A 13396-nucleotide genomic window follows, 5' to 3' on the forward strand; every position below is an offset into this window, starting at 1 on the left:
ATCTAGGCCCTCTTCAGGGGCTCTCAAATCTAATATTAACTTCCACTTCCATCTGTACAAATGGAGTAGCCCCATTCCTACCACCTCCTACGTCTTACAACTGAAAAACCAAAATCAAACAATAACCCTGGTAATAACACACAAACAAGCAGAAGAAGGCTCTGAAATATGGAGAGAAGAAAGTTGATGGTCCAGAAACCTCAGGACTTGAGGAACAACATGGTAGTGAGTTTCCTCAGCTTCCTTATGGCCTCTATATTGTGGACAATGGACTGCAGATGCCTCCAATCTGGAATGGCCAACAGGCATAGACAGGGAAAAAAAAGCTCCAAGAAAAGCCTATTACCCCTAGGCAAAGGAGCAGGAAAAGGGTGGCCTTCCAGAAGAGAACATCTTTTTGATAATACACACCCTGCTCCAGCCAACTACACCACACCCCTCACCACAGTTCCAGTGGGGCCAAACAGGGAGCTGATCTTCCACTCCTGGCCCTATGGAAGCAGGCAGTGACATTCCAATGTCCCTACTCAATGGTGTTAGGGGGCCAAGAAGATTACGTTAGACCTTTTAGGTGATTGTAAAGCCTTGGATTTTTACTTTGAGAATCCAGTTGATGGTTTTGGGCAGGGAGTGACATGATCTGACTTAGTTTTAACAGGATCTGGCTGGTGAGTTGAGGATAGACAGACAGGGAAGGGGCAGAAACAGGTTTTATTTTCTTTGTCGAACTGCAAGAAAATTCAGTAAAGTTGTGAGAACATGCTTTATCAAGACAACAGAGACTCAGAGAGGTAAAGTAGCATGTTCAAGGTCACACAGCTAGTAGAGGACAGAGCTGCATCTAGCGCCAGATTTTCAATCTTCTGTGAAAGGAGTAGCTAAATTTACAGAATGCAGCATCACTTCAGGAAGATTTTTAAAGAATCCCTGCTAAAATGCTGCTAAGTATTTGTGAATATTGCATCAGAAAGGGGGATTAGGAGAGAGCAGAGATTTTTTTTTTTTTAAGGGGGCGGACAGATGCTAAATGTAGGCCTGCACTGTCTCCCTTCCACCATTAGATGGCAATTTTTTATTTGTTACAGAGGAAATGGTGCCGCAGTTTACTGGGCAGTTGACAGAAATGAAGGAATTATGAACTAAAACCAACGAATACATGGATCAAGGCTTTGGAAAAAAAAAAAATCCAATTGATCCAATACATGTGTGGGGTGGTAAGACAGGGGGATCCGGGCTTTGAGAGCAGTGGTAGAATGAACAAAAAATTTTGACAATCACAGCTGACAGCACAAATTAGAACATTGATTTTCAAACAGCAGGTTGTAAAGAAGAGTAGTTCCTAAAATCAATTCAGCGAGGGACAATTGGCAGTCTTTTAATTCAAAAGAACAGAATAAAAGAAAATAACAGAATAGAAAATGTTGGAATGCATTGCACATTGTAAGATCAGAATTAATTTGGGAATCTTGTCTAATTTTACAAAAGTCAATATGTATATATTGAGCCATAATACAAAATGTATTTAAAATTTTTTTATCATGAGTATAGTCAAAAAAAGTTTTAAGAAACACTGGACTAGATGAAATGTAAATGAACAGAAGGATTGCACCTACTTGAAACACATTATTTTGTGGAGGTATTTATCTTTATTTTAAACTTTCTTTTTTTTTTCTTCCCCCTACGTCCTAGTCTCGGGGCCTGTTATGGGCTGAATTTGTGACCCTCCCAGCAAATTCATATGTTGCAGCCCCAATTAATCGCTCAGTTGTGTCCGACTCTTTGTGACCCCATTGACTGTAACCTGCCAGGTTCCTCTGTTCATGGGATTCTCCAGGCCAAGAATACTGGAGTGGGTTGCCATTTCCTTCTCCAGGAGATCTTTGTGACCCAGGGATCGAGGGGGGAGGGGGGAGGAAGGGAGAGGGAGGAGGGCGGGTCTCCTGTATTGCAGGCAGGTTCTTTACCACTGAGTCACCCCTGAAGCCCTATGTTGAAGCCCAACCTCCTGTAGCTCAGAATGTGACTTTATTTGGAGATAGGGCCTTTACTGAGGTGATTAAGTTAAAATGAGGCCATTAGGGTGGTCCCTAATCCATTCTGATGTCAGAGGAAAATTTGGACACAAAAAGAGACATCAGGGATGTATGTCCACAGAGGAAAGAACATGTGAGAACACTGGGAAGAAGCTGGCCACCTACAAACCAAGGAAAGAGTTCTCAGGAGACACTGAACCTACTGACACCTTGATCTTGGACTTCTAGCTTCCAGAACCATGAAAGAAATTAATTACTGTTGTCGAGTCACCCAGCCTGTGGCATTTTGTTATGATAGCCCTAGCAAACTAATACAGGACTATAGTCTGCTAGTCTATTTCTGGGACCTGGGACAAGAAAAGACCTGGGTCAACTGAATGTTCTGCTGCTTTTCAAACAAGAGTTCCTGGATTCAGTTCAGTTCTTCACAGAGGAAAGTTCATAAGCTCCTATGCCAAATGTACCTGCATTCTTATAGCCATTCCATCATTTTAATAAGGGTGTGATTTTGCTTTTTCACCTCTCCAAGATTAAATTTCCTCATAAATAAAGTCACATTAATAATACTTTTCCTCAATGTTGATGTAAAGATTAAATGATATACAGTTGGCTTTCTATACCCACAGGTTCCACATCTACAGATGCAACCAATTCTGAATCATAAATACTTGGGGGAAAAATCCAAAGTGTTCCAAAAAGCAAAACTTCAATTTGCTGCATGCCAGTGACTAATTACATAGCATTTACATTGTATTAGGTATAATAGGTAATCTAGAGGATTTTGAGAATCCATGGATTTTGGTATCCATGAAGTGTCCTGGAGCCAATCCCCTGTGCATACCAAGGGACAACTGGAATTATCTAAAATTGTTAGCAGTCAATAAATCACTGTAGATTTTCCTGCTGTTGTCATTGTAGTTGTTTATTATTATGTGTTCATTTTGTGGCTGTTCCAATATCTCTCTTTCCTTGAAAGGTATGTTGTCTTCTGGAACAGTAACTAAAACGGTTGAGAGGTAGAAAGCGGGAATGAGAAGCTGAAAAGATCGAAATTATTTGATCCAATGTAGAAAGGTTTGACTAGAGGAAAGAAGTGGTTGTCACACGGTTGTGTGATACAGCGCCAGTTCAAGGAATTGAAGTTAACTAGGAAATAGATCAGAGAGTTTAATAATAATTTAAAAACTCATACAAATAATAGACAAACATGAATGAGTTTCTTTTTAAGATTTTTTAGATAATTGTGTATGCATATACAGTTGTAATAAATAATACAGAGAGATCCTGTGTACCCTTTACCCAGTTTCCTTGAATGATAACATCTTGCAAAACTATAGTACAAGCAGGCAGATTCATAAAGACAGAAAACAGAATAGAGGTTGCCAAGGGCTGAGAGGGGAAATGGGGAGTTATTGTTTAATGATTATAGAAGTTTTTTTTTTTCTTTTTTATTTATTTATTTTACTTTACAACATTGTATTGGTTTTGCCATACATTGACTTGAATCCACCATGGGTGTACATGTGTTCCCCATCCTGAACCCCCCTCCCACCTCCCTCCCCATCCCATCCCTCTGGGTCATCCCAGTGCACCAGCCCCGAGCACCCTGTATCATGCATCGAACCTGGACTGGCAATTCTTTCACATATGCTAATTTACATGTTTCAATGCCATTCTCCCATATCATCCCATCCTTGCCCTCTCCAACAGAGTCCAAAAGACTTTTCAATACACCTGTGTCTCTTATGCTGTCTCGCATACAAGGTTATCGTTACCATCTTTCTAAATTCCATATATATGCGTTAGTATACTGTATTGGTGTTTTTCTTTCTGGCCTACTTTACTCTGTATAATAGGCTCCAGTTTCATCCACCTCATTAGAACTGATTCAAATGAATTCTTTTTAATGGCTGAGTAATATTCCATTGTGTACATGTACCACTGCTTTCTTATCCATACATCTGCTAATGGACATCTAGGTTGCTTCCATGTCCTGGCTATTATAAACAGTGCTGCGATGAACACTGGGATACACGTGTCTCTTTCAATTCTGGTTTCCTCAGTGTGTATGCCCAGCAGTGGGATTGCTGGGTCATATGGCAGTTCTATTTCCAGTTTTTTAAGGAATCTCCACACTGTTCTCCATAGTGGCTGTACTAGTTTGCATTCCCACCAACAGTGTAAGAGGGTTCCCTTTTCTCCACACCCTCTCCAGCATTTATTGCTTGTAGACTTTTGGATAGCAGCCATTCTGACTGGCATGAGATGGTACCTCATTGTGGTTTTGATTTGCATTTCTCTGATAATGAGTGATGTTGAGCATCTTTTCATGTGTTTGTTAGCCATCTGTATGTCTTCTTTGGAGAAATGTCTGTTTAGTTCTTTGGTCCACTTTTTGATTGGGTCATTTATTTTTCTGGAATTGAACTGCAGGTGTTGCTTGTATATTTTTGAGATTAATTCTTTGTCCATTGCTTCGTTTGCTATTATTTTCTCCCATTCTGAAGGCTATCTTTTCACCTTGCTTATAGTTTCCTTTGTTGTGCAAAAGCTTTTAATTTTAATTAGGTCCCATTTATTTATTTTTGCTTTTATTTCCAATACTCTGGGAGGTGGGTCATAGAGGATCCTGCTGTAGTTTATGTCAGAGAGTGTTTTGCCTATGTTTTCCTCTAGGAGTTTAATAGTTTCTGGTCTTACGTGTTTTTTTCTTCCCCCCAGATGTGTTTTTTATAAAGGACCATCTTAAATGAGAATGAAGATGAGACAATACATGAGGAAATAACCACTGATATGGAATATCACGTTCCTGGGAAACGGTCTAATTCTCCACGTCTTTTTGGCAGATGATAGGGGTGGAATGAAACTAGGATTCTAATTGACCCTCTGATAGTCCTACTCCTTTCTGCTCACTCCCCCTTCCAGGTGGCTGAGAAAGAACATACGACCCACCTTGCCTCGGTCTCGCAGAGGTTGTCAGTGTTCGGGCGATCCAGTCGGTGACCCTGTGCAGGGCGGCAGAGCGCCGCGGTGGTTTTCAAACATGTGGTCTCAGCCCGCAACGCGATGAACGCGTTCCAGAGCAGGGCGCCGGGCAGCATGTTCCAGTGCACCTGGCAACAGCGGTTCATGTTGAGAGAGCTGAGACTACCCCCGGCCAAGAGTCAACGGAAGTTCCCCAAGCGCGTTTGACATCATTTGTTTTCCATCAAGGCTCCAGCACAATACAATCATAGCGACTGGTATTTAAGCACTGAAAGAAGGCACAGCGAGGTTTATTCGGCTCGGGGACTGACAACCGGGAGCAGCGGTACAACGCTTCCCTGGAGGCACCCGGCTGGGCCGTGCTGGTCATCAGAGCTTCGCCTTTCTGGACAGGAAGCTCACGATGGCATTCATGCACTCGTCTGACAGCCACCTCGCCCTCAGGACACTGCTTTCTTCCGCGTTGACCACTTGCAACTTTTCTTTCTCCCCGTTTCTGATGATCTGCTTGGAAATTCTCATGGCATTTGGGGGGAGCTTTGAATATGCCTTCAGCCTGTCCTAAACTTCTTTCTGAAAAGTGCTGTCAGGAAAAACTTCAGTAAGGAGTCCTTGGGCACACGCTTCCTGGGCCGTTAACTTCTTCCCAAAAAGGAGCATCTCTGCCGCCTTGCTTGAGCCCATTATCTTGGGAAAAGTGTAAGAGGAACAGCCTTCTGGACTCTGGCCCAGGTGACTGAACGGGGTGTGAAAGGTTGCCCGGTCGGTCGCATACATGACGTCAGACAGCCCAATGATGGTGATGGAGATCCCCACAACTGGCCCATTGACCACGGCCACCAGAGGCTTCGGGAAATTTATGAAACAGTTGACAAAATCCCTCAGGAGGACCTCTCTGCTCCTGGCCATCTCCAGCCCACCGGCGGGCAGATTCGTGAAGTTGGTCAGGTCGTTCCCGCTGCAGTAGTAGTCCCCACTGCCTGTTAAAACAGTTATGGCTGACTCATCCTTGCTTGCAGCCTGAAGTGCAGCTATGATGTCATGATACATCTGTGTGGTGAGAGCATTTCTTTTGGTTGGACGGTTCAACCGGATGGTGGTGATGCCGTCTTCGGAGGTCACCACCAGGCTGTCGCTTTCTGGTTGCTTCCTGTCTGCTGCAGGTGCCTCTGAGCTGGGGGGCTCAGAGGAAGCAGACTGGACACCAAGTCCACGTAGTTCTGTCAGGCAGCTTCCTTGGACAGACTTCCAAGAGCATTCCATGCATCCCATTTGGTCTTATAGATAAAGTCCAGCATACCTGGTTTGTGCACGTTACAAGGTCCTTCAGTGGCCTGCTTGTAGAGTGCATAGAGTTTCAGCTTCACTTCATTGACCGGATCCTCCTTCAGGAGCTTCACCTGGTTCACTGTGTTGTTAAAGTCCTTCTGGCTGGTTCACATGGCAGGGCTGCCCACGTGCAGCCCAAGGGCTGGGACCTGCGGGGGACTGGGGGAATCCACTTGGCCTGGATGCTAGGCTGTGAAGCTCACTAAGCAGACACACTCAGTCCTCACCTCCAGAAGTCTAAAAAGCCAGCAGCAGAGTGGGGACAGCAAGCGTGGCCAGGTAAGTCCTTTTTAAGCACACACTGCGGAGAAGCCCAGAGCACCAGTGCCTGGTGAGCTGGCCTGCCAACCCCGCCATGGCCACTCAAGGACAAGGGCGGGACTGCCGGGAGAGGTTTTGTTTTGACTGATGGAAAAGTTTTGGAAATTGATTGTGGTAATGGTTATAACACATTGTGAATATGCTTAATACCACTGATTGGTACCATTGAAAGTGGCAAACTTCAAGCTATGTATATTTTATCACACTAATTTAAAAATCTTTTTATGGACTGAATGAGTCTCACCCAGAATTCAAATGTTGAAGCCCTAACCCCTAATATGATAGTATCTGGAAGTAGGGCCTTTGAGTTAATTAGGTTCAGGTGATGTTATGAGAGTGAGGCCCCCACGATGGTGTTAATATTCTTACAAGAAGAGAGACACCAGAGTTCTCTCTCTTGTGCCATCTGAGGATACAGCAAGAAAATGGCCATTTACAAGCCAGGAAGAGGGCCCTTACAAGAAACTGGATCTGTCAGGACTTTAATTTTGGGCTTCATAGCATTCAGAACCATGAAAAATAAATGTCTGTTGCTTAAGCCACCCAGTCCATGGTATTTTCTTGTGGAGGCCTGAGCAGACTGACACACCTCTAGTAGAATATCACAACTAGTATATTGACATTAATACAATCAAGATACAGAATGGTTACATCACAGCAGGGATCCCTCATGTTGTCTTTTATAGTCACACTCTCCTCTCTTATCCCTGTCCTATGGCAACTACATCTCTCCATTTCTATAATTTTGTACTTTTAAGAATGTTATATGGATAGAGTCATGTGGTATGTGAGATTTGGGGATTGACTTTTTTTTCTCTCAGACTAATTCCTTTGAAAGTGAAAGTGTTAGTTTCTCAGTCGTGTCCGACTCTTGGTGACCCCATGGACTGTAGCCCGCCAGGCTCCTCTGTCCATGGGATTTTCCAGGCAAGAATACTGGAGTGGGTTGCTATGCCCTTCTCCAGGGGATCTTCTCCACCCAGGGATTGAACCCAGGTCTCCTGCCTTGCAGGCGGATACTTTACTGTCTGAGCCATCAGGGAAGCCCTAATTCCCTTAAGATCCATCCAAACTGTTGCTGTATTGTCAATAGTCTGTTCCTTTTTCTTGCTAAGAGGTATTCCATTGGTATGGATGTACCACAGTATGTCTGTGTCTAACCAGTCCCCAACTGAAGGACATTTGGGTTATTTTCAGTTTTAGGCTATTATTCAGTTCAGTTCAGTTCATTATTAATAAAGCTTATATGAACATTTGTGTTTTATGCCAAATAGTGCAATTTCTGGGTTGTATGCTAAGCCGTGTTTAGTTTTCTAAGAAAGTGCTGTACTCGTTATGAGAGTGGCTGTACAATTTCCCATTCCCACTAGCTATGTATGAGTGATCCAGTTTTTCCACATCTTTGCAAACATTAGGTGTTTTTATTATTTTTTATTATAGCTATACTGATATTCAAATGTTGAGCCAGTCTTTCATACTTAGAATAAATCCCACTTGGTAATGGTGTATAATTTTTTATAGAATTCCACTTGGTAATGGTGTATAAACTTTTACATATTGCTGGATTAGATTTGCTAATATTTTATTGAGGGTTGTGTGTATTTAAGTTCATGGGAGATATTGTTTTATAGTTTTTTATTTTCTGTACTGTCTTTGGTTTGGTATCTGACTAATATTAGTATTACAAAATAAGTTGGAAGGTGTTCCCATTGCTGCTATTTTCTCATAGCGGTTGTGGAAAATTGACATTAATTCTTCTTTAAATGTATGGTAGAATTTTCCAGTGAAACTGTTCAGGAGCTTTTCATTAATAATCACAAATTCATTTTTTTTTCAGTGCTTATAGGACTATTTAGGTTACCTATTTTGTTGAGGTTGAGTATGATAGTTTGTGGATTTGGAGGAACCAGTCCACTTCTAAGTTTTCAAATTTATAAGAGTATAGTTCATAGTATTCCTTTATTGTCCTTTTAATGGCTTCAGGATCTGAAATGATATCTGATGTTTTATTTCTTATATTGATGATATGGGTCTTCTCTCTTTCTTCATCTTTGTCAGTCTTGCTAAAAGTTTATCAGTTTTTATCGATTTCTTAAGAACTTTCTGTTTCATTGATTTTCTGTCTTGTGTTCCTATTTTTAATTTCATTGATTTCTGCTCTTATCTTTCTTTATTATTTCCCTTCCTGTGCTTCCCTTGGGTTTATTTTGCTCTTCTATTTCTAATTTCTTGTTTTTACCCATTCTGATATTCTTCTTTTCTTTTTGAAGTTTCAAACCTTCTGTTATCATCTTTGCTAGTTAGAAAAACTCCTTTAGCCATTCTTCAAGGGTAGGTTTGCTAGTAACAAATTCTCTTAGTTTCCTTTGACAAAGAATGCTTTTACTTCCTCTTAATTCCTGAATGATATTTTGACTTGATATAGAGTTCACAACTGACAGATCTTTTCTTTCAGTATTTGAAAAATGTTGTGCTATTTCCTGCTGGCCTCCATGGTTTCTTTTGAGAAATACCCTGTAATTCAAATTGGTATTCCACAATAAATAATGTGTTGTTTCTCTCTGGCTGCTTTCATGTTTTGTTGTTTCTTTTCAGTTTTCAAAATTTTTCAGAAATTTTGTGCCTTGACATGGATTTTGTTAGGTTTATTCTGTGTGAGGTTCACTCAGTTTCTTGATTCTTCTTGAATTCACCACATTTGGGAAGTTTTCAGCCATTACTTCCTCAAAAACATTTTCAGTTCCATTCTCTCTCTCTTTCCTGCTATCCCAAGATACAGATGTTAGATCTTCTGTTACTCCATTAGTCCCTGAGACTGTTCATTTTTTTTTTCACTTGTTTTTCAGATTGGGAAAATTCTATTGATGTGTCCTCAAATTCACAGATTTTCTTCTGTCATCACTCTTTTTATCATTGTATTTTTCAGTTCTATAATCTCTATTTGGTTCTCTCATATAACTTCTATTTCTTTGCTGAGATTTTTCTAGACTTTTTCATTTGTTTGAAGAGAACTTGGAATTGACTGTTGAAGCATTTTTATGATGGTTGCTTTAAAATTCTTGTCAGATCATTCCATCATCTGATTCATTGCCTTCTTGGTGTCTGTTGATGGTCTTCTCTCATTCATGTTGTGATTTTCCTGGTTCTTGGTATGATGAGTGACTTTTTTATTGTTTCCTGAACATTTTGGATATCATATCAGTAGACTCTGGATCCTATTATTTTTTTTTTCTTTTTAAACAGGCAGCCCCCTGGTTGAGTTGTAGCAGGAGGGCTGAGTGGTGTATAAGTTCAGCTTCCCTCTGGTCCCCAATGATTCTACCCCAGCAACAGTAAGCAGTGACTCCTACTGCCATCTTAGATATGTGAGCTGGAAGTTCAGCAACCCTCCCACCCCCAGCTCCATGACACCTTCCCTGTGAAAACAGGGCACTGACACATGACATCTCACTGCCTTCTAGTGTGGATATAGGCTTACTTCCACTGGTCCCCACTGACATTAGTGAGGGGCAAAGCCCAGAGTTGGCTCACTGCTTTTTTGCTACAGGGTGGGGGCAGTAGCTTGACTTTGTGCTGAGCCCTTCAGACACAAAGGGAGAGGAACGGGAAAGTGGAATGCCAACAAACTCCACCTCTCAACAGCTCCTTCTGCATTGTTGATGCATGGTGGGGATGGAAGTTCATCTCCTGACCCCACTGATACTAGGAAGCGGAGTTTGGATTAACTCACCTGTTACCACCTCATTCAGCCTCATTGTTAATCCTGGATGGTGCTGGAGGCCCACCTCTCCACTGGGACCTGCTGATGCGGTGAGTAGGGGAGAAAAGCAGTGCCTACTGGCCCTGTTTCACATTACTTAATTCAGTCTTGTTGCTACTGGGTTGCTATGGAGATTCAGCTTCCTACTGCACCATGCTGACACAAGAAACATGAGAACAATGGATAGTGGAGCACTGACTAGACCTGACTAGCACTGTCTTGTCCAGTGTCCTTGATGCCAGGTTGGGGTGGATACTTAGCACATGTCTCCACTGGGCATGGAGGGACATCAGAGTACTGACTAGCTTCATTTCTCTCGGCCTCATGAAGTCCCTTTTATGACCCAGTGGGGTGCATGCTCAGCTCACTGCTGGATCTTCTAACTCTGCCCTCTGGGGGAACCCAAGCACTGCCTGCTTCCTTCTGCAAGGATTGAAGCTCAGCTCTCTGCTTAGCTCTGTCAGTCTCCCTGCAAGTTAATTGGAACACCACCTGCTTCTAAGTGGGGCTTGAAACATCCCACACAGGGAGAGGTGCTTTTTTTTCTGTTGGTTGGTTGGAGTAGTGCCGGTTTTGCCAAAAAGGTTTTCTGTTGTTACATGGTCCTTTTCCTGATTCTTCAACTAGGTATCAAGCTTTTCTGAAAGCTTCTTCTTTTGCTCGTGCCCATTGGCAGTTCTTCGTTGGAGGTTTCTGCAGGGCCTTGTCTGGGATATAAGGGAGGCAATAAGGAAACCCAAGGACCTCCCTTGTGTTGTCATGTTTGAGGTGCCTAGGAAGTCTGACTTCTTTTCGCCTTTCAGAGTCTTCCTGTGCTTGTTTGTTGTGTTATATCCAGGGTTTCTTAGTTGTAAGGGGAAGGCCCTGGGAGGAATGGGGCACTCCATCTTGGCCCAAATCAGAAGTTCCTTGTTATTTCTTTTTAATACGAGAGTCAGTCAGTCAGTTCAGTTGCTGACTCATGTCCGACCCCATGGACTATAGCATACTAGGTTTCCCTGTCCATCACTAACTCCCAGAGCTTGCTCAAACTCATATCTATTGAGTCAGTGATGCCATCCAACCATCTCATCCTCCGTTGTCCCCTTCTTCTCCCACCTTCAGTCTTTCCCAGCATCAGGGTCTTTTCCAATGAGTCAGTTCTTCGCATCAGGTGGCCAAAGTATAAAAAAACTTTTTAACTATGACTCAAAACTTAGAATCAATCAATAAAAGATGAATAAATATTCTTTTTTTTTTTTTATTTTTTTTAATTTTTTTATTAGTTGGAGGCTAATTACTTCACAACATTTCAGTGGGTTTTGTCATACATTGATATGAATCAGCCATAGATTTACACTTATTCCCCATCCCGATCCCCCCTCCCACCTCCCTCTTCACCCGACTCCTCTGGGTCTTCCCAGTGCACCAGGCCCGAGCACTTGTCTCATGCATCCCACCTGGGCTGGTGATCTGTTTCACCATAGATAGTATACATGCTGTTCTTTTGAAACATCCCACCCTCACATTCTCCCACAGAGTTCAAAAGTCTGTTCTGTATTTCTGTGTCTCTTTTTCTGTTTTGCATATAGGGTTATCATTACCATCTTTCTAAATTCCATATATATGTGTTAGTATGCTGTAATGTTCTTTATCTTTCTGGCTTACTTCACTCTGTATAATGGGCTCCAGTTTCATCCATCTCATTAGGACTGATTCAAATGAATTCTTTTTGACAGCTGAGTAATATTCCATGGTGTATATGTACCACAGCTTCCTTATCCATTCATCTGCTGATGGGCATCTAGGTTGCTTCCATGTCCTGGCTATTATAAACAGTGCTGCAATGAACATTGGGGTGCACGTGTCTCTTTCAGATCTGGTTTCCTCAGTGTGTATGCCCAAAAGTGGGATTGCTGGGTCATATGGCAGTTCTATTTCCAGTTTTTTAAGGAATCTCCACACTGTTTTCCATAGTGGCTGTACTAGTTTGCATTCCCACCAACAGTGTAAGAGGGTTCCCTTTTCTCCACACCCTCTCCAGCATTTATTGCTTGTAGTCTTTTGGATAGCAGCCATCCTGACTGGCGTGTAATGGTACCTCATTGTGGTTTTGATTTGCATTTCTCTAATAATGAGTGATGTTGAGCACCTTTTCATGTGTTTGTTAGCCATCTGTATGTCTTCTTTGGAGAAATGTCTGTTTAGTTCTTTGGCCCATTTTTTGATTGGGTCATTTATTTTTCTGGAATTGAGCTTCAGGAGTTGCTTGTATATTTTTGAGATTAATCCTTTGTCTGTTTCTTCATTTGCTATTATTTTCTCCCAATCTGAGGGCTGTCTTTTCACCTTACTTATAGAATGAAACTAGAACACTTTCTAACACCATACACAAAAATAAACTCAAAATGGATTAAAGATCTAAATGTAAGACCAGAAACTATAAAACTCCTAGAGGAGAACATAGGCAAAACACTCTCTGACATAAATCACAGCAAGATCCTCTATGACCCACCTCCCAGAATATTGGAAATAAAAGCAAAACTAAACAAATGGGATCTAATGAAACTGAATAAATATTCTTAAAATGAAAACACAAAATCAAATGTAAAAGGATGAACCTGGAGAAAATATATGACAGACAAAAGATTAATTTCGCTAGTAAATAAAGAGATCTTAACAATGAAGATGACAAAGTCTAAAATTCTGATAGAAAAAAAATTGATAAGTGGCAGGATTCACAGAGAAATGTAAATGAAGATTTGAAAAGATGCTTACTTTCACTCATAATAATAGGTATGCCAGTTACAACTACATTGCTACCATTTTACCAAAATCACATTGACTAAAATCCCCAAGTTTGAGAAAACAACACTGTTGACAGGGCTATGAAGAAACAAGTACTGTCATATGTTACTGATGGGAATGCAACATGGTATAATCCCCGAGGAGGGGAATTTGGATTATCTAACAAAATTACACTTACCCT

At 41.6% G+C, this 13396-nt stretch overlaps 1 pseudogene across 1 annotated transcript; it reads right to left on the bottom strand.

Moving 5' to 3' along the window:
- Positions 1-4751: 4751 nt before the first annotated feature.
- LOC122689062 lies at positions 4752-6704 on the bottom strand (annotated as a pseudogene). Its single transcript, XR_006339717.1, has 2 exons — positions 6646-6704; positions 4752-6506 (listed from the first exon to the last, which is right to left on the bottom strand). The product of XR_006339717.1 is annotated as an enoyl-CoA delta isomerase 2-like (transcript).
- Between the last annotated feature and the right edge of the window lie 6692 nt (positions 6705-13396).

Source organism: Cervus elaphus, chromosome X (assembly GCF_910594005.1).
Source record: "Cervus elaphus chromosome X, mCerEla1.1, whole genome shotgun sequence".
Classification (NCBI taxonomy): Eukaryota; Metazoa; Chordata; class Mammalia; order Artiodactyla; family Cervidae; genus Cervus; species Cervus elaphus.